The 12,370-nt window shown below is 37.8% G+C and overlaps 1 protein-coding gene across 9 annotated transcripts in view; it reads left to right on the forward strand.

Annotated features, from left to right (window-relative positions):
* The window catches only part of TFDP2 (transcription factor Dp-2), a 203,486-nt gene that overhangs the window by 40,473 nt on the left and 150,643 nt on the right, over window positions 1-12,370 (forward strand). The window contains exon 1 of one of the 9 annotated variants that reach the window (XM_060394976.1): window positions 7,941-8,944. The exons of the other annotated variants lie outside the window; for them this stretch is intronic. The gene's annotated coding sequence lies outside the window, so the exon portion shown is untranslated. Of the gene's footprint in view, window positions 1-7,940; window positions 8,945-12,370 lie in introns of those variants that run through there. 9 annotated transcript variants of the gene reach the window in all.

The following is a 12,370-nucleotide window of genomic DNA, read 5'->3' on the forward strand; positions in this document are numbered from 1 at the left end:
GGGACTGCACCAATTTACATTCCCTTCAACAGTACATGAGGGTTCTCTTTTCTCTACATCCTTGCCAACACTTAGATAGTAGGTGTTGTAACACGTGTGAGCTGATACCTCATTTTGGTTTTGATTTGCATTTCCTTGATGTCTGGTATTGTTGAGCAACTTTTTGTATACCTCTTGATCATTTGTGTGTCGTCTTTGCCCGTTTTTTAATCTGGTTACTTAGTTTTTTTTTGGCTATTGTATGAGTTCTTTTTTTTAAAATTTGATTCTGTGCGGTCTTAGTTGCAGCAGTCAGGGTCTTTGTTGCATTGTGAGGATCTCGTTGCAGCACACAGACTTTCTAGTTGTGACACCTGGGCTTAGTTGCTCTGAGGCATGTGGGAATCTTACTTCCCTGACCAGGAATTGAACCTGTGCCCTCTGCATCGCAAGGCAGATTCTTAACCAGTGGACCACCAGGAAAGTCCCTGAATTGTGTGTGTTCTTTATATATTTTAGATATTAACTTACCAGATAAATGATTTGCAAAATGATGATTTCCTTTGCTTTGTAAAGTTTTTAGTCTGATATAGTCACACATGTTTATTTTTGCTTTTGTTGCCTTTGCTTTTGGCATCAGGTCGAAAAAATTATTGCCAAGACCAGTATCAAGGAGCTTATCCCCAAGGTTGTTTTTTGATGTCCCTGGAACTTGAAGTACAGTTTGGCAGGATATAATATCCTTGGTTTACATTTTATTTTCTTCATATTTCTTGAAAATATTGTTTTCTTGCTTTATATGTTATTTTTGAGTCTTTTGGTATGGTCTACTTCTCTTGCCTTTGTAGATTATTTATCTTTTTGTCAGAATGTGCCAGAGTGTTTTGTTTTTTTTCTTTTTTCCTTTAAACAGTGTTACAAGGATATGTGTTATAGTTGCTCATTCTGGGTCAATTTTCCTAAGTATCTGGTAGGCCTTTTAAGCATGTGGATTCAGGTCTTTTATTTCTGGAAAGTTTTCTTGTTTCATAGTTTTAGTCCTGATGCATTGTTTTGAGTTTCTTCGTCAGGGATGCCAGTGGTGATCTGTCGCTTTTGCCTGTCATCTCGTCAGCCAGTTTCTCTCTGATTATTTTGTTTCTTAGTTTCATTTTTATTCTCTTTATTGTTTTTCTCCTTTCCTTCAACATCATTTATTAGTTTTCATTAAAATCTGTCCCCCTCCGTGTGCCATATAATTTAGCTTTCATTTTTCAATGATTTTATGTGATGATTTTTCCTGCACTATAGTCAACTGTATTTAATATCTTTGCCATTTTTTATTCCAGTTTTATTGAGATGTAATTAACATACACTGCTGTATAAGTTTAAGGTACACAGCAAAATGGTTTGACTTACGTACATCATGAAGTGATTACCACAGGAAGTTTAGTCTTATATAGTCATCCATCATCTCATATAGATACAATGTTAAGGAAATATAAAAAAGATTTTTTAAAGTACTTTCCTTGTGATGAGAAGTCTTAGGATTTACTCTCTTGACAACTTGCATATATAATATACAGCGGTGTTAATGATATTTACCATGAACTTCATTACATCCCTATCTTTGGTTTTGTCTGTTTTGATACTTAGTTTTTTTTTATTTCTGACTTAGGGACTTTTTTTTAACATCTGTAAAATCTTTTTTGATTAATAACCTCAGATACGCAGATGACACCACCCTTACGGCAGAAAGCGAAGAACTAAAGAACCTCTTGATGAAAGGGAAAGAGGAGAGTGAAAAAGCTGGCTTAAAACTCAACATTCAGAAAATGAAGATCATGGCATCCAGTCCCATCACTTCATGGCAAATAGATGGGGAAACAATGAAGACAGTTACAGACTTTATTTTTGGGGGCTCCAAAATCACTGCAGATGGTGACTGTAGGCATGAAATTAAAAGATGCTTGCTCCTTGAAAGAAAAGCTATGACCAAACTAGATAGCATATTAAAAAGCAAACACATTACTTTGCTGACCAAGGTCCGTCTAGTCAAAGGTATGGTTTTTCCAGTAGTCATGTATAGATGTGAGAGTTGGAGTATAAAGAAAGCTGAGCACAATAGAATTGATGATTTGAAGTGTGGTGTTGAAGAAGACTTTTGAGAGTCTCTTGGACAGCAAGGAGATTCAACCAGTCCATCCTAAAGGAAATCAGTCCTGAATATTCACTGGAAGGACTGATGCTGAAGCTGAAACTCCAGTACTTTGGCCACCTGATGCCAAGAACTGACTCCTTGGAAAAGTCCCTGATGCTGGGAAAGATTGAAGGCAGGAGGAGAAGGGGACGATAGAGGATGAGATGGTTGAATGGCATCACTGACTCAATGGACATGAGTTTGAGCAAGCTCTGGGAGGTGGTGACAGACAGGGAAGCCTGGTGTGCTGCAGTCCATGGGTTTGAAAAGAGTTGGACACGACTGAGCAACTCAACTGAACTGAACTGAATTCAAAAGTAGATGGATGTTACAATTTTTTCCAACTTCATAGTTGATTTGTAGGGAGAAAACCATCAACATGAAAGCTTTCATTTGTGTTTTTCTGACTTTTTCTAGCACTTTGTGTGTTGTGGTATCTTCATTTTGTGGATAGAGTTCCTTGTTTGAGAGTTCTATTGTCACTCTTCCCTTTCCTTCTCAGTATCTTTTAGGAACTTGGGGTGTTGATCAGGAAGAAGGGTAGAGAAAGTCTTGGTATGTGTTGTTTCCATTTCCTTTCTGCAGGGTCCTTAATTTCCTGCCTCTTACTCCCATCTTTCCACTCATTTCTTTGTCTCCAAGAGATACCATCTCTTTCTTCTCTTGCATCTCTATACCTAATACTCCTCCAGAAGCGGTTTCTCAGAGGGTACCACAGTTGATCCAGAAGTTTGTAGATGCTTCCACATCACTAGCGCTGTGAACTATCAAGTCCTAACTTGTGTTCACTGTGTTTGCTCTTATTGTTTTGCTCTTCCTTGGGGTCATTTTGTTTGTGCTTCCTCTAAGTCCCCTGGTCGAGTGTGCTGTTTTTCGTGGATTCTTTTTTACCTCCTCTTACTCTCTGCATCCACAGGCTTGCAGAAGGTAGGCAGTTGGATTTCTTATGAAATGTATTTCTTTTTTCCCTCTACTTATAGGTAATTTGAATGTTTTTGTGATCTCTGTCTTCTGGTAATGATAAGGTTGAGGCATGGGTTCTGTTGTGGTTTTATTTATTCTCCTTGTTTATTCTATATCTGTGTGGGAGGTTGAGGGAGAGATTTCTGCTCTGAGAGAGTGATGGCTTATTCTGTTGTTGTGCAGACTTGAAACAGTCCCTATTTTCATATGGTTGTATATCTGAAAAACCCAGAAGAGTCAAGTGAAAAACTACTACAGACAAAAAGAGAATCCAGGGACTTCCCTAGTGGTCCAGTGGTTAATGCAGGGGATTTGCATGGGGTCCTCTGTGCTCCCAGTGCAGGGAGTTGGGGTTTGATTCCTGGTCAGGGAACTAGATCCCACATCGTGCAACTAAGAGCTGGTTGCAGCCAACGAAAAAAAAAAAATTTTTTTTTTTTTAAGAAAATTCAGTTATATTGTGCTGTATAAAATTAACCAAAAGAAATCCATATGTACAGAAAGCTTGGATGATATGGAGAGCCAGAATAAAAATCAGATTAAAAAATCCCTAAAACCAACCAAACAAAAACTCTAGGAATAACTACAACAGTAAATGCGTAAAACCTATTATATTAGTTTTTTAGGGCTGCCATAACAAACTGCCACACACTGGGTGGCTTATAGTAACAGGAATTGATTCTCGCACTGTTCTGCACACTAGATGTCTGAGTCGAGGTGTTGGTAGGACCACCTCCCTCTGATGCCAAAGGAAGGAGCCTTCCTTGCCTTTTTCAGCTTCTGATATCCCTGCATTTCTCAACTGTGGCAGCATGCATCCAGTCTTTACCTCTCTCTTCATCTGGCCAACTTCCTTTTGTGTCTTTTATCTTTTCTCTTTTAAGAACAGGAGTCATATTGGGTTAGGGCTCACCCTAATGCCAGTAGGTTGAGGAACTAAGATCATGCTGTGTCATGGCCAAAAGATAAAGTAAAATGGGATTGGTAAACATTTAGGAAAAAACATTGCGTTTTTTAGGGGAATCAGCACAAATACATGTAAGAAAGAAAAACTTAAAAAAAAAAAAAGGGTTTAGAAACTGCTGTTTTCTTCACCAGTTGCTTCTTTTTGTTTGGCCACATTTTTCTTTTCTTAGGTCTCTTGGGTGAGTTGAACATTTTTGCTGACGTAGTTTTTGTACAATGCTGCAAATTACATGAATTCCCAAATGATGTTTTAAAACGTCATCTAGCCTGTTATGATGTATCAAGTTAAGGATACATATTAACAGTTGTATTGCTTATCTGGAGCTACAGTTATCTGGAAACAGGGCTTTGCTAAAGAGCAAATTGGTAACATGGATCTAATCCATGCAGTCATTGTGCATAAACTGAGTAATGGTTTAAAATTTGGCTAGTACACCACTTGATTAAAGAGCTTTTCTGTTAGATTTTTGGCAGGATCTTGAAACGTAATGTTGTTCTAAATTTAGGTAATCTCTGATGTTGCTTCTTTGGACAGGGCAGAAATAAGTTGTCTTAGACTTTTGCTTTCGGTAATTAAGAACAAATAATAAATGTTACCTGTGAAAATATTTGAAACAAAAGTATCCCTTTGGTTTTATTGTGGAAGCTTGTATAAGAACATATCATTAATTCAGTTTTGCCAGGGAATGAGGAAGGGATTCTGTTTCAGTGAATCTACTTGTCAAAATGTAATAATATGTCCACTTTTCCGTAGTATTAATCTGCCAGCTGTCAATTACTTAATGTACTTGTCTATAGGCCTAGCCCATTTGTCCCTGTTATGTGCATCCTTTCTACTGAGTATAGTTGGCTTGAAGCTTGAAAATTGAGATAAGCAAATTTAATAGGAATTTTATGTGAAATAAAATCAAGCAGGTGAAGCAAGGCCTATGTCCTACTAGGTTCGTAAAAGCTAATTTGAGAGCCGTGGACTTTTTTTTTTGCTTCTTTCTGAACTTTGAGTTTTATTCCAGCAGAATAAGGTGCTTGTTAGATAATTGGTGGATGATAAATATATACTTACCAGGCATAGTCAAGAAATGAGTATTTCGGTTTCCAAAGAATTATAGATTGTCATATGTGATATTGCCGGTTTATAAAAATTAGAAAGCACATAATTTTTACTTAACCTTTAGTAAATGTAACTTAATATCCCCGGTTCAGATGTTTTAGCTCTTAAAAGTTTTCCAAGGCTTCCATTAATTTATGTTTGTGTTTATTTCAGGCCGCACTGGGTCTTTGCTGCTCTGCTTGGCTTTCTCTAGCTGCTGTGAGCGGGGGCTACTCTTTAGTTCTAGCGCACAGGCTTTTCACTGCGGTGGCTTCTCGTCTTGTGGAACACATGCTTAGTTGCTCTGCAGTATTTGGGACCCTCCCAGACCAGGGTTTGACCCTGTGTCCCCAGCATTGGCAGGTGAATTCTTAACCACCATGGAAGTCTGGCTTCCCACTAATTTAATTAAAAAGAAAAGAAAAAGTAATATCCTGCATGATTGTGCTTCCAGCCGTATCTCTCCATCTTGTTCCGTCTTGCCCTTTGTTTTCAGGTACATAGGTCTCCCTTCAGCTCCTCGAACTAGCCATGTGTTTTTCTTCCTCTGAGCATTTTCCTGTAATGTTTGCCCCCTCTGGCTGTGAGTCCCCTTCTCTGCCATTGGCTTCTTCCATTTGTCTTTTGAGCTTAGTTCAGACTTCCACAGAGCAATCTTCTCCAAAACCGCCAGAGTTCCAGACCCTGAGTGCACATGCTTCCTTTGTGTCTTTGTTTCTGTAGCGCTGCTTCTCGTATATTGTCATTACGTAGTTAGCTGGGGAGTTCATTGCTGAATGTCTGCCTTTAGAGTCAAAATGTAGGCTCCATGAAGGCAGAGACTGTCATTGTTTCTCGAAGCATCTTTAATGCTCAGCCTATGGTTTGACCTGCAGCAGGCTGTCAGTATTTGTTGAATAAGTGAACCAAATGAGTAGTGCTCAGATTAACACTATTCAGTATTTCCCCACACATATGTAGAAGCTGTTAAAAGTTGTTATTGATTGCTTGTCGTGTTAACCAGTTTTTACTGTTGTGGAGAGTCCTGGGTAAAAGCTTATGTACACCCAGACAGAATTTTTGTTTTTTTTTTCAATTAAAAAAAAAAAAAGCAATGATGCGGGTTGTGAAGGAGGTCCAAGAGGGAAAGATGTATGCGTACATATAGCTGATTCACTTTGTTGTGCAGAGGAGACTAACACAGCATTGTAAAGCAACTGTACCCCAATTTGAAAAGTGAATAATGAGCATTAAAGCAATTATCTTTTTTTTTTTTAAGTGTAAGATGTTGATGGTTCCTTAGAAGGGCAGCTTTTTAAATTTCCCTCTTGGCTACTGTTCCTTTCACCTTCAACATCGGTGAAATTAAATATATTCTATTATGAAAACTTTTCCCATAGCATTTTTTGGAGTTAATGAACACAGGTATAATGCCCAACCCCCAAAACACTTCATCATAGGAAAGTGACACCCAACATTCTGCTGTTTTGGATGTGTGAACGTGCTCAGTGTTTGTGTCTTTTCATTTTCTGCTGCCAAATCATATTAAATGAGATTAACATATTTTTATAAGCATGAAAAATAAAATATCGAGTACATAATTTAATGAGTATTACTTTTTTGAAACTTATGATTCTTTTATTGTTAATTTTTTATTGGTGTGTAGTTGCTTTACAATGTTGTGTTGTTTTCTGCTGTACAGCAAAGTGAATCAGCCGTGTGTGTGTGTGTGTGTGTGTGTGTGTGTATCCCCTCTTTTTTAGATTGCATTCCCATTTAGATCACCGCAGAGCACTGGGTAGAATATTACTTAAAAAGCAAACACAAAACAAATATTTCTTGGGTTCCAACCAGGTGTCAGACACTGGCTGTGTGATAAGTGAAAAGACAGAGGGTTCCTGCCCTCCTGTGATTCACCCTTTAGTTGCAGAGATGGCCCGCAATCTGATTATCACACAAATAAATAGGTAATGACAACCAGATGCGTCCTTGGGAAGCAGAAGGTAGGAGAGCATTGTTAAGTAGAGACCCCCTAACCTGGTCTCTGTAGTGGGAGAATTACAGTTGCCCAGAGAAAGTGACATTTGAGAGAGATCTGAAGGAAGGAGACTTAATGCCTGGGAAAAACTCCAGGCAGAGAGAACTAGCAGGCAGAGGCTCAGAGACAGGAGGAGCGTGCCTTTGAGGAGGAAGGCCAGTGGACGTGGATGAGAGAAGGGTATGGGAAAGTGGCTCAGCACAGAGCTGAGGAAGTGGGCAGAGAGCAGAGGGGACACTGAGGACTGGGTCATTACAGCGTGATTACTGTCACCGGTATAAAAATGTAGGAAATCTGATTGTCCGCCAGCAGAGGACTGGTGGTGTAAGTTACGGTGTAAACGACGTAAAGGAACATTCTGTAGCTGTAAAAGGGAGGAAGTTTACTACCCAATCAGAAGAATAAAGAATTGTAGATTTCATATTGAAATTTAGAAATAGAACCTTTAAAAAAAGGGAAAAACTCGACCCAATGATATATGATTTGTTCTGTAAGAAAAGAATTGTTTTGGTAAAGTAAGTTATCCTTCTATATACGGATTTATTGTGATAATTATTTATTTTGTCATGTTTTCAAGGTAAAATATATTTTATAAAGTAGCATAGTAGTTTAAAATACGTCCACTGGGCTGAGATCCTGGGTTGATATTCTGGCATTGCCATTTGCACACCTGGTTAACTGGGCAAATTAATTCAACTTTTTAAAGCTTAGTTTTGTTATTTGTAAAATGTGAACAGTACTAACATTTATCTGATAGAGTTGCAGTATGAATTGAATGAGAGAATATATGTGAATCACTTAGATAGATATGCTCATCACCTAAGAAAAAAGTTATATATTGTCACTTCCTATGAAAATATCTTCTAATTAATCTCCTTTATCAAGAACCTGGTGGGCTGCAGTCCATGGGATCGCGAAGTCGAACACAACTGAGCGACTTCACTTTCACTTTTCACTCTCATGCATTGGAGAAGGAAATGGCAACCTACTCTGGTATTCTTGCCTGGAGAATCCCAGGGACAGAAGAGCCTGGTAGGCTGCCATCTCTGGGGTCGCACAGAGTCGGACATGACTGAAGCGACTTAGCAGCAGCAGCAGCAACAGAGTGCAAAAAGAATACTGAAGAAAGTTATATCAAAAGCAACTCTGTGGTTGCATTTCAGAGATGGAATTATAACTGCTATTTGTTACCTGATTTACTGTTGTATATATTTTCCAAACTTTGAAACGAGCATATATTTAAAATTACTACCATCTTCCATTTAAGTATGCTTTGTCTTCTGTTTCAGTGGTTTTTGCTGAAATTTTTATTTTTAGGAACATCCCTTTCAGCAGTGTTAGAAAGTGCAAATCTCAATTCAAGAGACGTTAGTTCAGTAAATGTATTCATAATTATTTTTGCTTTCCTCCTTATATTTTGATTAATGTTGTACCAATTTAAAAGGCTTTGTGCCCACAGCTGCTAAGTTGTGATTGGAAAGGAAAGGGGCTTCCTTTTTGAGACCATCTGTGGGAGTTGCATTGTCTGAGTCTGACAAGAGATCATGGCAGATGGTGAGGTCACTGAGACTGACTTTTTGAGCTTGACATAATGTGCTCATGAAGCTGGAAGAAGAAATCCGACTTATTTTTTTAACCAACAGAAGAACATGGTGACAGGAAGAAGTGTACAATTGTTGAGTCTGGATGAAACATAATGCATCAGTGCACATAACTGGTTTAATCTTTGACAATCGCCAGGACTGCCAAGGTAGCTGTTTGTTGAAACATTGGTGCTGTGTTTATTTACGTTCTAGGCCCTTGATTTAAGTCATATGTTGCAAATAACATTTAGATTAAAGACAGTGTAGAAAAAAAGACAAAATTTAAAGATACTTAGAAATGTATATTTTTAAATTGAAAGATTATAGGCTGTCACTCAAAGCCAGTGCAGCCTACTTCTTCATTTTTAATTGAATAAAGATCTCTGTCATAGTCTCATGTCTTTTTGTAACATTTATCTTAATGTAATTTTATATAGTTTAAATTACACTTGAAGGTTTATGCTTACTGTTTCATCTATTAGGAGCTCTCTAGTGTCTGGATTAGTATTTTGCTCATAGTGTGTGTTCAGTAAATGTTGACTAGGTACATAAATTAATGAATGAAGTTATTGCTGACTCTTTGTTAATTTCAGATGAGTTTTTTTTTTTTTAACCACAATTAAATGCCTTTTTTTTGCCCTACTTTGAAATTGGATTTATGTTGTGGTCTTTATCACTTCTACTATGTGTGAATTATGTAGTGTTTATTTTGGAGGAAGAAACCTTAATTTGTCATGAGAAGTCAGTGAGCCATTTTTTCCTTAATATTAATGAGTACTTTTGCTAGGCAGTGTCCAAATTATTTTCCACGTCTTGACTCATTTAATTAAGTAGATGTATTGTGCTACTACTCTTTTGTAGATGAAGAGATTGAAGTACAGTGATGCTAATATCCATATGCTTAAGCTACTCATGTACTTTGGCTCTATTTCAAACATTTATCATTTAGGTAACATTTAGAAGTTACAGTTTGTGCTCACCTCTGGTGAGAAGATGCAAAGGGAATACTAAACAAAATTATGTTTTGTCTTATTAAGCTCAGTTACTATAGCTAAGGTATGTTTTTATTTGTCACCTCTTGTGTATTGAAATAATAACACCTTGTTAATTTCTTGTTGTTTGCGTGAGTAACAGTGCCACTCACTAACCCAGTCCTTAGGAAATATAATCCCGAATGGAACACTGAGTATAATAAGGAAGCAGATGCTCAGAGACAAGGAGCTGTAACCATTATAGCCATACTCTGAAAATGAAGAAATGGGAGAGGGGGGAAAAGGGCATTTAGCTGAATCTGGTAGCCCAGCCTAACAGTGACTGCTTATATTTCACTGACCAGAATTATGTCATGGCCAACCCATCTGGGAGGGAGACAGAAAGTAGTAAGTAGTTTAGTTGGGCGTATTGCTGGTTTGGTGAATGCGATGGGATTTCAGGAACATTTATCTCATATTTGTAACACTGAAGAGTATATAACAGATAATTGATAAAAGCGAAACAGTTCCAGTGTAGGAACTTGATTCTCATATTCACTCATGGTAGATGTGATCAAATCTGCTGCTACAGTGGGAAAGCAAAAATCACAACTGTACTTCAGGTCTTACTTGGGCTTTTAAACATATGTTTTCTTTATCATTGAAAAATCACACTATTCTAGTGAAAGGTAAAATATTTCCTCACCACCCCCTGCTCCGCAGTTTTACTTGTAGGTTCAAATTCTACCATGTGAGGCAGACGTTTGGAGCCTCTGTTGCTTTAAGCCCTTACTATTTACGACCTTTTTAAAGTTAAGTTTTATTCTTCCCTTTGAATGTCCTATTAAAGGTTTAATTTTGAAATAATTTTAAAATAAGAGAAAAGTTGCAGAAATAGGCAAAGATCTTTTGAATGCCCCTGACCTAGAATCACGAGCTTGTCAACGTTTTGCCACACGTGCTTTATCACTCCTGCTTTCTCTATAGGTACAAATTATATACATTTATTAATCATTTGAAAGTATGTTTCTGCATATCCTTTCACTAGTAAATATTTTGGTATATTTTTTCCTAAGGTTGAGGAAAGTGAAAAAGTGAAAGTGTAATCACTTGGTTGTGTCCGACTCTTTGCTAGTCCATGAACTGTAGCCCGCCAGACTCCTCTGTCCATGAGGTTCTCCATTCAAGAATACTGGAATGGGTAGCTAGCTATTCCCTTCTCCAGGGGATCTTCCCAACTCAGGGGTCAAACCTGGGTTTCCTGCATTGCAGGCGGATTCTTTCCTGTCTGAGACACCAGGGAAGCCCATTCACTTAAAAAAAAAAAAAAGAAAAACAGAACACAATCCTCTGATCAGAAACAGGAAATGAAACAGTACAGTTTTCCAGTCTGCAGACCATGTTGCGCTTTCTCTAGTTGCCCCAATAATGGTCTTCATAGCAGTTATTTTTTGTGGTTCAAAGCCCAGTCCAAGATCATGCATTAAATGTAATTTTCATATGACTTTAGTCTTGAATCTGTAATGTTTCTTTAGCTCTCCTTTGTTTTTCATGATAAACTAATATTTTTAAGAACTCAGGCCATTGTTTCATAGAATGTGTCTTAATTTGCATGTCAGCCTCATTGCCTCATGATTCGATTTAGATGATACTGTGTCCATCGCAGTGCACCTGGGGAGATGCATGATGTTGGTTTATTCTGTTGTTGGCCATAGGCAGCTTTCATCACCTTGGCTGTAGTGGTTTGTGCCAGGTTTCTTCACTGTAAAATTTGATGTAAGACGTATCTTGTAGGGCAATATTTCAAGACTATATAAATATCCTTTTTCTCACCAAATTGCATTTAATCATTTTAGCATCTTTTGATGATTCTTACCTAACCCATTAATATCACAGTGTTTACAGATTGGTGATTTTCTAACTGCTTCATTTCTTTGTACATATTAGTTGGAATTGTATTGCAAAGAAGATGTTTCCCTTCCTTATTATTTGTTTCTATAAATGTGAACTCTCGGATTATTATTTTATTCATTGGGTTTAGAATCTGTTACAGTCTGTTGTTATTAGTGTGTACTTAGGTGCTTAATTGCCCCTTGAAACTGGCATAAGTTGTCCCTTTATGTTGTGGACTTGCTAAGCCGTCTCCTGTATGCTTTTAATATGTCTCTGTCATTCCTTCCTTTAGACACTCAAAGTGTTCTAGGTTTATCTCATGCGTTTCCTGCCCCGTTGCTGGGATCGGCTGTTTCTCCCAGAATCCCTGGTGTCGCTTTCAGTGGCTCATCTACACCAGCATAGTGTAATATTTCAGAGTCCAGGCTCTGTCACTTCTTAGCTGAGTTGGTTTGGTTGAATTATTTATTTATTTTTTTATTTTTTAGTTTTTATTTTTAAATTTTAAAATCTTTAATTCTTACACGCATTCCCATACATGAACCCCCCTCCCACCTCCCTCCCCATAACATCTTTCTGGGTCATCCCCATGCACCAGCCCCAAGCATGCTGCATCCTGCGTCAGACATAGACTGGCGATTCAATTCACATGATAGTATACATGTTAGAATGTCATTCTCCCAAATCATCCCACCCTCTCCCTCTCCCTCTGAGTCCAAAAGTCCGTTA

The sequence above is a fragment of the Ovis aries genome, chromosome 1 (genome assembly GCF_016772045.2).
Source record: "Ovis aries strain OAR_USU_Benz2616 breed Rambouillet chromosome 1, ARS-UI_Ramb_v3.0, whole genome shotgun sequence".
NCBI lineage: Eukaryota > Metazoa > Chordata > Mammalia > Artiodactyla > Bovidae > Ovis > Ovis aries.